The sequence below is a fragment of the Tachyglossus aculeatus genome, unplaced genomic scaffold, assembly GCF_015852505.1.
Source record: "Tachyglossus aculeatus isolate mTacAcu1 unplaced genomic scaffold, mTacAcu1.pri scaffold_75_arrow_ctg1, whole genome shotgun sequence".
In the NCBI taxonomy this organism is placed as follows: Eukaryota; Metazoa; Chordata; class Mammalia; order Monotremata; family Tachyglossidae; genus Tachyglossus; species Tachyglossus aculeatus.
Genome location: NW_024045092.1, coordinates 2,876,555 through 2,891,543, shown reverse-complemented (window position 1 = coordinate 2,891,543; position 14,989 = coordinate 2,876,555). Strand labels below are relative to the sequence as shown.

Below are 14,989 nucleotides of genomic sequence, written 5' to 3'. Positions count from 1 at the left end.
ACATTGAGCTCACAGCCTAGAGGGGGAGCCAGACATTAATATAAATACATAAATATTTTACAGATATATAGATATGTGTTGTGGGGATGGGAGGGAGGATAGATGAAGGGAGCAAGTCAGAGCAATTCAGAAGGGGGTGGAAGAAGAGGAGAGGAGGGCTTGGTCAGGGAAGGCTTCTTGGAGGAGATGTGACTTCAATAAGGCTTTGAATTGGGGGAGAGCAATTATATATCTGATATGAGGAGGGAGGACGTCCCAGGCCAGACGTAGGTCGTGGGTGAGAGGTTGGTGGCAAGATATAGAAGCTGGAGGCACAGTGAGAAGATTAGCATTAAAGGAACAAAGTGTACGGGCTGGGTTGTAATAGGAGAGTAGCGAGGTGAGGTAGAAGGGGGCAAGGTGATTAAATACTTTAAAGCCAATGGTGAGGAGTCTTCTGTTTGATGAGGAGGTGGATGGACAACCACTGGAGTTTCTTGAGGAGTGGGGAAACTTGGTCTGGACGATTTTGAAGGAAAATGATCTGGGCAGCAGAGTGGAGTATGAACTGGAGTGGGGAGAGACAGGAGGCTGGGAGGTAAGCAAGGAGACTGATAAAATAATAAAGGTGGGATAGGATAAGTGCCTGCATTAATGTGGTAGCAGTTTGGATGGAGAGGAAGGGATGGAGTGTAGCAATGTTGTGAAGGTAGAACTGACAGGCCCAGAGAAATGGTGACTTTCTCCAAGGTCCCACAACAGGCAAGTGGTAGAGCAGGGATTAGAACCCAGGCCTGTGCTGTATCCACTTGGTCACAACGCTTCCATTTCTGATACCTCTATTACTACTACTACTACTACTACTACTACTACTACTACTATTACTGCTACTACTCCAAGCACCACAGCGGTTGCAGTGACTAGCAAATCATTCACAAGTTGGGTAATGGCTCTCAGGGCACATTAACACTTATGGTGGTCATGTTGCCCATCAGTGGGTCCTGCCCATCAAGAGCCTCTCTGTGCCCTCTGCAATGGGCTGCACCCAAGCTTCTCAATTATTCTACTCCATGTCCCAGCAGGAATATGACTTCCAGGGCTGAAGCAAGTATGAGTAGCATACATAAACCTTCATCACCTAGGACTAATTAATTTGCACCTATTGCTGGTCAGGATAGAGGCTTAAATGTCATTCTCAATGCTAGATTCCAGGGGACGTGTCCCTCGATTATCACTTCAATAATTGGAATACACCAGGATCTTTCAGGCTTGACAGTCCACTGCTCAGCTTAGTGGTCCAGTTACATCAGAGGCTTCTTGGAACTTCTTTTCCTCATGGTCACGAGGAGCTGCTTTAGGAGTGACTGACCAACTGACCAATCCTGTGAAATGTGGACTAATTTGAATTCTGAAAAGCCTACCAGATTCTGAAGGAACCCATAAATTTCCCAATTGCAGCCTTCATGTCCATGTTCCTCAGACTGTAAATTAGGGGGTTCAGGGTGGGGGGCACCACAAAATAAAACACAGACAACAGCACATCCAGGATGGAGGGAGAATCTGATGTTGGCTCTAAATACTCAAAGACACAAGTGATCAGAAAAGTGGTGAAAACGACGAGATGGGGCAGGCAGGTAGAGAAGGCTTTGGACTGACCCTCTGCAGATGAGATCTTCATCACGGCAGAGAAGATGCAAACGTAAGAGATGATGACGGCTATAAAACTAAGAAGAACAAAAACTGCAGAGACCATTGTGACTGCCAATTCGGGCACATTCCTTCTAGAGCTGGAGAGTTTTAGGAGTTGGGGGATTTCACAGAAGAACTGGTGGATCACATTAAACCCACAGAAGGGGAGAGTACAAGTTGCTGTTGTGTGAATGAAGCCATTGAAGCTTCCACCAAGCCAGGACACGGCCAACATCTTCACACTTGCCCCTCGGCTTATGATGCTGTCATAGTGCAAAGGACAGCAGATGGCAATATAGCGATCATAGGACATGGCTGTGAGTAAGAGCAGCTCAGCACATGCAAGGAAAGTAACCCAATACACCTGCAGAACACAACCCAGGAGAGAGATGGACACACTGCCAGTCAATCCATTGAGGATGGATTTAGGGACCGTGACAGAGATGTAGCAGAGATCTATGAAGGAAAGGTTCTTGAGGAACAAGTACATAGGGTGTGGAAGTGCCGGTCGTACGTGATAACGGCGATGATGAGGAGATTCCCCATCAGGGACACCAGGTAAACCAGGAGGAACATCGTGGCATACACCAGTTGCAACTCCCGGCTGTTGGAGAACCCCAGGAGGAAGAATTCCGTCACCGAGGTACAATTGTCCATTTCAACTTCGGAAATTGCGAGTTGGTCACTTTAGGAAAGAACACACCTGGAAACAGAAGGGGTTTTTTAATGTTGTAGACATCACTAGGGATATTAGGAAGTTGTTCTTTTTCTGCTCTGGAAAGGGATGCCAGCAATTATCAATCAATCAATGGTATTTATTGAGCACTTACCATATTGGGAAGAGTGTAATACAATCGAGCTGATAGACATGATTCCTGCCCACAAGGTAGAAACAGCGTGAGCAAGAGTTTGAAGTGGGAGAGTCTGGAATGAGGGATGGCCAGGAGATAAGCTTGAAAGGAGGGAAGAGTGCATTCTGGGACATTGCGGGTGAAATAACTCTGTCACTGGAGGGCCTTGAAGCCTAGGGTAAGACATTTCTGTTTGTTGCAGAGGAAGATGGGTAACCATTGGTAGTTTTGGAGGACTGGAGAGATGTGTGATGAACCACCCTGCCAGAAAATGATCCATGCAGCAGCAGAAAGAGGCTGGAGGCAGAAAAACCAGCAAGGGGGCTAATGGAGTACACTAATCATGCTATAGCCAGAGCTTGGACAAGGGTGTTACCTGTTTGAGTGGAGAGGAAAGGACAGATGTGGAAACTATCATGAAGGAGGAATCACGAAGATTTAGGAGTATATTGAATAAAGGGGAAGAGGCAGGGCCAGCTTCATTTTGGACTCTAAACCGCTTGTGGTACAAGGGATAAAAGGTTTATTGCTTACAAATACTAATCAAAGTAGGTAAATGATCAGATAAGCACCTCAACTGGGTTCCTCGTAGCTAGCATTCAGTCAGATGTAGCCTCAAGTACCTATATCCATTCCTTGGCACATCTCGGGGCAAGCTGATTACAGTCGTTAAATACTCATGGTTCCCGAGAGTTGCCGGCCTCCTTAGTTGGGCTGGTCTTGGGGTGGGCACCCCCTGTCACACCGGGTAGGTTCACCAGGCCCAGACCACGTGGTGTCCTCTGTGCAGTGGCTAAAAAGGACCCCAGCTCAGTCCGGGTTCTTGTATCCCTTCACCAGACATGGAAATGCTGAGTGCTGCCAAGTCCTCGACTCGTGATTGTTCACGCACTGGGGCAAGCTGGAGCCCTTGCCCTTCAGCATGTACAAGACACCACCTCATCAACTGAGCAACCTAAAGCTTCCTGTGTAAGCTCCTGAATGACTTGTTTGCGATATTTACGGATATGGCTTCTAGACTGTGAGCCCATTGTTGGGTAGGGACCGTCTCTATATGTTGCCGACTTGTACTTCCCAAGAGCTTAGTACAGTGCTCTGCACACAGTAAGCGCTCAATAAGTATGACTGAATGAATGAATATGGGGCAGATGGTCACAAGGGTTCAAAGAGAGCAAAGACTCAAGAATGATGGACTTCTGGGACAGGGAAGATGGGGGTGAAAATGGTTCTGCCAGAAAGAGTAAAGCTAGAAAGGCAAAGTGGCTTAAAGAGGGAAGGCAAGAAGGTCAGTTTTGGACATACTGAGTTTGAGAAGTTGATGGTGCATCCACAATAATATAAAAGCTCCATCAGTAAGAGGCAGGGATCACAGACACTGCAGACTCCTGGACTCCATATTCGTCTCTGATGGGTAAAAACGATCACCAAGTCCCCACGACTGAGTGTTCGTGTCAACCATTGCCCTGTCACATTACAGGTGCATTGACGACATTCCCTTAGATAATTGTCCAAGGCAACCATCGCTGTTATGGACTTGTGCACTTTGGGCTTCCCATAGCTGATCATCCAAGGCAACGACCACCCCATTATCATCATGGGATTACATTGAGGATATCCCCAAGGCTGCTCATGGATAAAACTGTCCCATCCCCCCCCATGGACTAGTGTGTGTGTGCGAGGGGGGCACTTCTCATGGCTGATCATTCAGGGCAACTGTCACACCATTACCTCCATGGAGTTGAGAAGGGGCTGTTCCCTTGGCTGATTATCCAGAGACAATCACTGCATTATCACCAAAGAATTACACAGAGGGTTTGTGCTGCATTGTTGTGCTCAGCCCCAGATTGAGAGAATTGCATTGTCCCCATTATTCCCAACTCCCAGTGGAAATAGGCAGGGCAGGCCAAGGCAGAGGGAATTTATAGTTACAGTCAGAACTTGGGATACAAACTCTTTGCCCAGAACAATAGCATTAATGGACAAGATGTGATGGCCAAAGCTTGCGAGGCCTAGTAGAAAGAGCATGGGGCTGGGATTCAGAGGACCTGCCAGCTGTGTGACCTTGGGGAAGTCATCTAACTTCTCTAGGCCTCTGTTTCCTCATAAATTAAATGACTTGCCCAAGTTCATATGGCAGGTGGGTGGCAGGGCCACAATTGGAACCCAGCTCTTCGAACTGTCAGTCCTGTGCTCTTTCCACTAGACCATGTTACTTTGCTTTGGGAAAGGATGCTGAACACAGTGGCTTGTATGTATAGATTGGCATTATTTGGGGTTCAAACAACTGCACCATCAAAGAGGAGGTTTGGTCCACAGGAAAGACCACTGCAAGCACTGCAGTCATTTTTATGCTGTCAGTCCAGTGGAAAGAGCACAACTTTGAGAATCAGGAGTTGAGGTCTCTAATCCCAACTCTGGCAGTGGGGAATACCTGCTGGAAACAGCAGCAGTTACCAAGGCAACCACCCTACAGGTCACTGGAACTGTGCTCTGGTCCATTTGGCCATAGGTGAGTCCTTCTCCACATGTTGCAATCCTGCCCACCTACTTGCTCGTGGCACTCGTCGCCCGATTTGGAATTTGACTGGCAGGGACAAGAAAGTGCAAGTGGCAATACACTAAACAAAACAGTCATTTTCTTCACACATGTTGTCTGTCCTGAAGTCTCAGAACCAAGGCCCCTCTGTCATACCTGATGAGAAAGGCTCTATCTATATCACGTTCATCAATCAGTGGCTTTACCAGAGTGCTCTTCTGTGGGCAAAGCACCATACTAAGCTCTTGGGAGAGTGCAATACAATAGTAGGCACACAAGGAGCTTACCGTCTAAGATGTTTCTGTGCTGGGCTAGGGTGCTTGCTCTCTTCAGTCCCTGGCACTAGTTTGAATTTTTGTATTTGCCTCCTTGCTATCAAAATCCTCTAACAGCCTCTGTTCTAATAGAGCCAATGCAGGGTGTCACCTTGCTGGCCTTATCTGACTGCACAGCTGGCTCCCCAAACGTTTTCAGCAATTCTCCGCTCCAATGATGTTGATTCCTTGTATCATTTAAATGTTTCTTCTCCCCTTCGTCCCTTCCTCTCCATACTCCCATTTGAAGGTGCTGATTGGGGATCCTGCCACCTGGGTCAGTTGTCTTTACCTTCAAACCCCTGCCAGTACTTGTGACCGCAGCATGGTTAAAGCAGCGAGGTCTAGTGAATAAAGCACAGTCTTGGGAGTCAGAGTTCTAATCCTGGCTGCCCCACTTGACTACCGTGTGACCTTGGACAAGTCACTTAACTTCTCCATATGTCAGTTATCTCTTCTGAAAAATGGGGATTAAGACCATGAGCCCCATATGGGAGATGGACTGCATCTAGCCTGATTCGCTTGTATCTTTCCCAGTGATTAGTAAAATGTCTGGCACATAGTAAGCACTTAATAAATACCATTTTTTTAAAAAAAACGCCTCAGAGCTTGACCTCACAGCTTCCACAATGGACAACCCCCAATGTAAGCTCCCAACGGGTCCCTCAGGAATCAAAACTCACCTTCTCTGACTAGTGAGTTGCAATTCCTCATCTTTTCTTCTGTGTAATAGGAGGTGAGGGCTGTCCGCAAAGGGATGTTAGAACCCTGCCTCCTTTGACTAGGGCAGAAGTTGGCAGCAAGGAGGGCTGGGAGACTTTCAGGTGCTTATGGAAGGAGAAGGCTCCATGTTTATAGGCAACATTCCCGACTACAGAATCATCCCCGCCCCCAGAGGATGGCCCAGGAAGCTGAACTTGGCTTCTTGACTTCATCGGCTTTTGTGGATTCACTTTCCCTCTTCTGCAATTAACTGCAATAACCCTGGGGCAGACTCCCCAGGGTAGATCTGTTTCACTTTCCTTTTCTCCCCCTGATATGTTTTGTCTGGGATTTGAGCACATTTTTCCAATCCCGATGAATATCAGAATCCAAGAACCGAGGAAATCACTGTGTCTGTAAGTAGAGCTGTTTCCACAGTCTCCTACGTTTTGAAACCCTCCTGTTTGTTATGTTGTACTCAAGCACTTAGTACAGTGCTCTGCACACAGGAAGCTCTCAGAAAATACAATTGACTATCTAGAACCTCATTTCCTCTTCTCACACTCCCTTCTGCATCACCCTTGGCCTTGGATTTTCACCTTTATTCACCACTTATGTACATATCTCTAATTTATTTATTTGTATTAATGTCTGTATCCCCCTCTAGACTGTAAACTCAGTGTGGGCAGGGAACTTGTCTACCAACTCTGTTATATTGTACTCTCTTGAGTGCTTAGTACAGTGTTCTACACACAGTGAGCACTCAATAAATATAATTGATTGAATCATACAGGTAGTTCTAATCATTTTTCCCCAAGCAAATTAAACCAAGAAATTGACTAAACTGGGATAAACTGCATCCAGAGCTATTTCCCATGTTTTCTTTTCTTAAAGATTTTTAGGGATGGGGATTCCACAAGCTACCTTTGGAGTTTTGTTTTGTTTTTTCCCCATGTTTTTCCCATTCTAATATCCATCAGGGGTGTTTATTGGCCATCTACTTTGTGCAAAACGTGTATTAAACGTTTGGGAAAATACAATGGAGTAGGTAAACCTAGTTTCTGCCTTTCAGAAGCTCACTGTCTTCTAGCAGTTCTTATATCCAACCACATTCTCACCTGCTTTAATTTAAGGCCCTATTCTCAAATTTAAGTATCAATAAACATGGAAAATAAACTAGTCAGCAATTTTCCTATCAAGCCCACTGTAAGCTCCATCTGTCTCTAGATAGAGTACGGTCAATGCCTTTATCTTTCAACCAGTGGACATATTTCCCATCCCCTTTCAAATTAAAATAATGATGCTATTTCTTAAATCCTTAACACATGCCAAGCACTGCGCTATATGCAAGGCGAAATAGAAGATAATCAGGTCTCACATTATCCCTGCTCCACAAAGAGGGTCTTTTCACCGTATCTGAGCTGATTGCATTCCATCTACCCCAACACTTAGTTAAGAGTTTGGCACATAGTAATTGCATAATGAATACCACAGCAAAAATGTTCAAGGACCAAGACTAAGTCCAGGCTACCCAGAATATTTCACCAGAAACTAGCAGAGTGGAAAAATTACCATTCCCATCTCGAATACCAAACTCCTATTGCTTATTAATAAAGGTCCTATAAAGGGCCTTCATTTAGATTGACTTTCAGCTTGTGAACAACTAGGTACTTAATGTCAATTACTGAATAGTGTGAACCACTCTTCTCCTGTTTGTGTGCTTTGTTTCTTATATCTAAGAGTGCCACCTAGAAATCATTCTTTCTGAATTTCAGTCTATTGACATAGGATCGTTTTTACAATTCAACCGTGTCCTCCAAAGTGTTAATGACCCTGGCAAATCTCAGGTCATCCACAAATTGACTAGCAACATTCTTGGCTCCTTTGCCCAGCACAGGGAGAAGGATATTATCTAGATTTTTTTTTCTCAAACCTAGAAGTCCAATATATCACAGAGACATGATCTATTCCACACTCCGTCACCTGGCAATGGAGAGAAAATGCAGAGAATTGAGGAGATTGAAGGGAAAGGGAGACTAAGCTATTGCAGCATCACTTCAGCTCAGAAAGATGGGAACCTCTTGATGCAATGACTGGCTAAGGTTCTTTCCATTGATGAACTGTACTTTCTAGGTCCTTAGATCAGTGCTCTGCACACTGTAAGTGCTCAGTAAATACGATTGAATGAATGAATCGAGTTCAGATCCAACCACTTACCTCCATGGAGTTTATGGAAGGGGACAGCAGTAAATCAGCTCAGGGGAGCTCCAGTGAGACAGCGTTTCAGAGCAGAGTTGTGTGGCTCCAGCTGAGGGAAGCAACTGAAAATCCTGAGACACCCTTGAAGTGATCTGGAATTATCCAACTATTGCTCTGAACCTAAGACTAAGGAGGAAAAGCCAAGCTGTGTGGACATTTTTATTAATACCACTGGTTTTACAGCCAGGTGATGGAGTTTTACAATTTTGGAGAGAGTCGTGACGTTAACCTTTCAGGTCTAATTAATGTTAGTGTCCAGAGGGAAATATCTGGGGAACTCGGGAGAATCCTGAACTATGAGTCCCTCCGGAGATGACACCTTCTATTTCCCTCATCTCTGGAAAGACACCAGACCACTGTTGCTGCTTACCGCAGTGGCAAACCCTAAAGAGCCTTGGGAAAAACCTCTAGAGCATCAGGCTGAGCCAAAGTAGTTCACCGAATCAACGGCATAAAACATAAGTCCAAGGCTGCGAGGATGTGAAATAGGGTTGTTTATATAGAATTGTCTTTCAAATTTGAAGGGTACACCACTAGTGGAGAAATCCATCGATGAGTGCGTGTTTGATTTAAAAGGCCAATGAAAGACCCAGAGTTCTGGCTCCACTGTGCAAACAAAAATTCTGTCATCTGTTTTTGCACGTAGTAAGCATTTAACAAATGCTATCATCATTATTATTATTGTCTTGCTTGCTTAAGGTTTGCAAGGTATGGCAATGTTTTCTCTTACACCAAGTGTTCTCTAATTCCATAGGAAACAGTTGCGCATGACGAGCTTCTCCTTTCATGATAATGTAGCACTATTTTGGTCTATCCCCAGAGATTTGTGAAATAGAAATTTTAAATGACATTTTGTTATATGAGAAGGACAAATACAGATTCTCCAGGACAGAGGGAAACACTGGGCCATAACTTATCAAAACAAGAGCTGGGAGCATTTGTGACCAAGGCCCTTACCCAGAAATATAGCCAAAATTTGTCATTTAATAACTTATGTAAATAGTTTATCTTAAATGATTTATGTAAAAATCCATCATCCATAGCAGTCCAAAATCCAACTCACATTAAGCAATATCTGCTACCTGAAAGACTTAGGCATCCCTTAGATATGAGAAAAATCACTTACCTGCCCTATCAGAGAGGGCTCGTGGAAAGAGAAAGTGTCTGAGAGTCAGGAGACATGGTTCCAGAGCCAATTCTGACAGTAACAGGCTATGTGACACTGTACAATTCAGTGAAGCTCTCTGAGCCCAGTTTCCTCATCAGCAAAATGGGGATAAGATAGCAACTCACCTTCACTCTTAGATTCTGAGCCCTATGTGTGACAGGGCTATAACTGATCTGATTATCTTGAACCTCCCGCAGTGGTTGTCACCTAGTAAGTGTTTAATGAATATTATTGTAGCCTCTAAAAAGACAGAGATTGGCAGGGAGAGAAGACACTCATTCCCTTCATGAAATAATACTGGAATTTATTAAACACATAGTCTGGCCTATAGAATAATAATAATGGCATTTATTAAGCTCTTACTATGTGCAAAGCACTGTTCTAAGTGCTGAGGAGATTACAAGGTGATCAGGTTGTCCCACGGTCTTAATCCCCAATCCCACATCAGACTCACTATCCCTCATTCCCCGGGATCCAAGGATTCAAATATGGGCTATCCAAAGTTTCCTACTTGGTACAAAATTTATATGGTCCTTCTCTTTTGTTATCATATTTTATTTGAGGATTTGTATTGTGACCTGGATCATTGTCATTTGTAGTATTTTTTCATATGTGTGTGTGTATGTGTGTGTTGTTGTTGTTGTTTTTTAATCTGTGATACAGTACACTAGAAAGACCATAGGACTGGAAGTTAGGACATTGAGGTTATAATCCCAATTCTGCCACTTGCTTGCTGTGTGACCTGGGACAGGTCACCTAATCTCTGTGCTTCAGTTTCCTCACCTCTAAAACTGGGCTTCAATATCTGTTCTCCCTCCTCCATGAGGGAAAAGGACTGTGTGAGTTCTACTTATATTGTGTCTACCCTAGGGCTTAATGTACATCTTGGCACATAGTAAGCCCTTAACAAATTTCAGAATTATTGTTATGATCTGAGTACAGTGCCCGGCACATAGTACAGGCTTAACCAACACCATATTTAGTATTATTATTGTCTTTCCACTCCCTTTCACTCAATAATATTTCCTAAAAGCAGAGCATTGCTCAAAAGGCTTAATAATTCATTCATTCATTCAATCGTATTTATTGAGCGCTTACTTTGTTCAGAGCACTGTACTAAGCACTTGGAAAGTACAATTCAGCAACTGGTAGAGATAATCCCTACCCAACACCGAACTCACAGTCTAGAAGGGGGTGACAGACAACAAAACAAGTACAGAGGCATCAATACCATCAAAACAGATAAATTGAGTATAGATATATACATATCATTAATAAAATAAATAGAATAATAAATATGTACAAATATACACATGTGCTGTGAGGAGGGGAAGGGAGTAGGGCAGAGGGAGGGAGTAGGGACAACAGGGAAGGGAGGAGGAGCAGAGGAAAAGGAGGGGCTCAGTCTGGGAAGGCCTCCTGGAGGAGGTGAGCTCTCAGTAGGGCTTTGAAAAGGGGAAGAGAGCTAGTTTGGCAGATATGAGGAGGGAGGGCATTCCAGAGCTGACCTAGGACATGGGCCAGGGGTCGAAGGTGGGACAGGCTAAAACGAGGCACAGTGAGGAGTTTAACAGCAGAGGAGTGGAGTGTGCAGGCTGGGCTGTAGAAGGGGAGAAGGGGAGTGAAGTAGGAGGGGGTGAGGTGATGGAGAGCTTTGAAGCCAATACTGAGGAATTTTTGCTTCATGCAAAGGTTGATAGGCAACCACTGGAGATTTTTGAGGAGGGGAGTGTTACGCCCACTTCTAGACTGTGAGCCCACTGTTGGGTAGGAACCGTCTCTGCATGTTGCCAACTTGTACTTCCCAAGTGCTTAGTACAGTGCTCTGCACACAGTAAGCGCTCAATAAATACGATTGAATGAATGAATGAATGCCCAAAGTGCTTCAGTAGAAAGACAATCCAGGCAGCAGAGTGAAGTATAGACTGAAGCGGGAGAGACAGGAGGATGGGAGATCAGAAAGGAGGCTAATGCAGTCATCCAGTCGGGATAGGATGAGAGATTGTACCAGCAAGGTAGCAGTTTGGATGGAGAGGAAAGGGCAGATCTTGGAAATGTTGTAAAGGTGAGACCGGCAGGCTTTGGTGATGGATTGGCTGTGTGGGGTGAATGAGAGAGCAGAGTCAAGGAGGACACCAAGGTTGAGGGCTTGTGAGATGGGAATGTACAAGAAAGGTAAAAAACACAATCTCTACCCTCAAGGACCTCACAATCTAGTAGGGCACAGCAACTCCCACTAAAAGAGTCATCAGTAAACCCATCAATAGTCCTTATTGAGATTCTCCATGGACAGGGTGCTGTACTAAATGTTTGGTCGAAACATGATCTCTGAGCTCCAGGACATCACAATCTAACAAGGGACCCCAACCCCCAAAATACAAGTAGTCGATCAATCCACCGTATTTATAAAATGTCTGTGTAGGGAAAGCACTGTACTAAGGGTTTGAGAGAGGACTATAAGAGACAAAAGACACAATCGCTGCCCTGAAGAAGCTTGCAGGCTCAGGGGGAAGATCTACACAACATAATTTTCAGGTAGAAAGTAGAAGTGCTTGAATAGTAGAAGAAGTATTAGAGGACTGTGTCCGACCCCATTATCTCGTAACCACCCTAGTGCTTAATACTGTGCTTGAAAACATAGTAAGCAGTTAACAAGTGCCATAATTATTATTTAAGTTGATTTGTACAACGGTGTAGAAGGACCCTGGGTGTTCATGGTTGCTGTAGAACCATGAGCCTTTATCCTTTAGCACATTTCCCACTACTTTAGGGAGGATAACCTGGACACCAAGCCCGAGAAGGCATGGTGCACGTCTTTATTCCTCAGGGTGTAGATGACAGGATTCAGCATGGGGGCGATGATTCCATAGAAGAGAGAGACCATCTTTCCCCGGTCCAGCGAGTTGGGGGACGGGGGCTGCAGGTACATGTAGATAGCTGTCCCGTAGAATAGCGAAACCACCAGCAGGTGAGAGCCACAGGTCCCGAAGGCCCTGCAGCGGCCCTCCATGGACGGGATCCTCAGCACGGCCTGGGCGATGAAGCCATAGGAGATCAGGATGAGGGTCACGGGGATCAGGAGGAAGAGGACGCTGATGAAGAAGAGCTCTGCCTCATTGGCCAGGGTATTGGCACAGGACAACTTCAGCAGGGCGGGCACCTCGCAGAAGAAATGATCTACTCGGCGGCGACCATAGCGGGCATCTTCAACGTCCACGTGGACTGGAGAGCAGAATTCCCAAAGCCACTGAGCCAGGAGGAGGCTGCCAGCTGGAGGCAGAGCCTGTGGTGCATCATCATCATCATCAATCGTATTTATTGAGAGCTTACTATGTGCAGAGCACTGTACTAAGCGTTTGGGAAGTACAAATTGGCAGCATATAGAGACAGTCCCTACCTAACAGTGGGCTCACAGTCTAAAAGGGGGAGACAGAGAACAAAACCAAACATACAAACAAAATAAAATAAATAGAATAGATATGTACAAGTAAAATAAATAAGTAAATAAATAGAGTAATAAATATGTACAACCATACATACATATATACAGGTGCTGTGGGGAAGGGAAGGAGGTAAGATGGGGGGAAGGAGTGGGGATGAGGGGGAGAGTAAGGAAGGGGCTCAGTCTGGGAAGGCCTCCTGGAGGAGGTGAGCTCTCAGCAGGGCCTTGAAGAGAGGAAGAGAGCTAGCTTGGTGGATGGGCAGAGGGAGGGCATTCCAGGCCCGGGGGATGACGTGGGCCGGGGGTCGATGGCGGGACAGGCGAGAACGAGGTACAGTGAGGAGATTAGCGGCAGAGGAGCAGAGGGTGCGGGGTGGGCTGTAGAAGGAGAGAAGGGAGGTGAGGTAGGAGGGGGCGAGGTGATGGAGAGCCTTGAAGCCCAGGGTGAGGAGTTTCTGCCTGATGCGCAGATTGATTGGTAGCCACTGGAGATTTTTGAGGAGGGGAGTAATATGCCCAGAGCGTTTCTGGACAAAGATAATCCGGGCAGCAGCATGAAGTATGGATTGAAGTGGAGAGAGACACGAGGATGGGAGATCAGAGAGAAGGCTGGTGCAGTAGTCGAGACGGGATAGGATGAGAGCTTGAATGAGCAGGGTAGCAGTTTGGATGGAGAGGAAAGGACGGATCTTGGCAATGTTGCGGAGCTGAGACCGGCAGGTTTTGGTGACGGCTTGGATGTGAGGGGTGAATGAGAGAGCGGAGTCGAGGATGACACCAAGGTTGCGGGCTTGTGAGACAGGAAGGATGGTAGTGCCGTCAACAGAGATGGGAGGATGGGTGCATGACGGCAGGGTAGTGCACGGGTCGGCAGATGACCACGAAGCGGTCCAATGACATGGCCCCAAGAAGGAGACACTCAGTGGAGCCCAAGGCCAGGGAGATGAAGAGCTGAGCCACACAGCCACCATAGCTGATCATCTTTTGAGCACTGTGAAGGTTGACCAGCATTTGGGGTACGATGCTGGTGGTATAACAGAGGTCCAGGAGGGAGAGGTTGGTGAGGAAGACGTACATGGGGGTGTGGAGTCGGGGGTCCAGCCGACACAGCAGGATGATGGTCACATTGCCTAGGATGGTCAGGATGTAGGAAACCAGAAAGACCACAAAGAGCGGGGAGCTCCAGCCAGGGTCGGTCCGAGAAGCCCAGAAGGATGAAACCCTGCGGGGTACTCCCATTGGCCCTGTCCATGTTTGCTTTGCTCTAGGACACCTGTGGGATAAAAGAAAAAAACAGAGAAAGGTGACAATGATCCACTCATACGATCTCACGTCTAGGATCAGCAATGTTCTAGCAGCAGAACACTGAGGGGGGATATGGGGTGGCGGAGATGGATCGTTGTGTTTGGGTGTGGGGAAGGAAGGAAATGTATATGTCTTTTAACATCCATGGAATCCCACTGAGCTCAACTCACATTCCCTTCATCATGCACTGAGTGAGAGACAGGAAAAAGAGGACTAGAGAGAGAGAACAGAAGAGAAAGGGAAAGAAAGAGCAGCAGAAAGAAAGGTGAAGATGAGAAAGAGAATGAGGAGGGGGAGAAAGATTAGTCCATCAGTAAATGTTATTTATTGAGCATTTACAGCATTATATTAAGTAAGCAGGACAATATAATGCAGTGGGTAGAGACAATTCCTTCCCTCAAGGAAAGGGAGGAAATAGGAAAAGTACAACCACAGTATGTGCTCAATAAATATGATTGAATTAATGAATGAGAACAAGCTTCTTATGGGCAGGAAATGTGTCTACCATCTCTCTTGTACTGTAATCTCTCAAGCACTTAGCACAAGTGCTCTGCACACAGTATGCACTCAATAAATGCCATCGATTGCTTGATTGAAAAAGTGACAGAAAGAAGAGGGGGGAGAGAGTCAACTGTCTTTCATAGTCATAAAGATGTTATTGACAGTGAAATTCACCTGCAAGTATGAGAATTCATTGTCTTCTTTTTTGGAAACTCAAGCACAAGTCACTGTTTATGTCTGCAT

General features: G+C 45.6%; 1 pseudogene; it reads right to left on the bottom strand.

Moving 5' to 3' along the window:
• Nucleotides 1-1,911: 1,911 nt before the first annotated feature.
• LOC119924001 lies at nt 1,912-14,192 on the bottom strand (annotated as a pseudogene).
• Between the last annotated feature and the right edge of the window lie 797 nt (nt 14,193-14,989).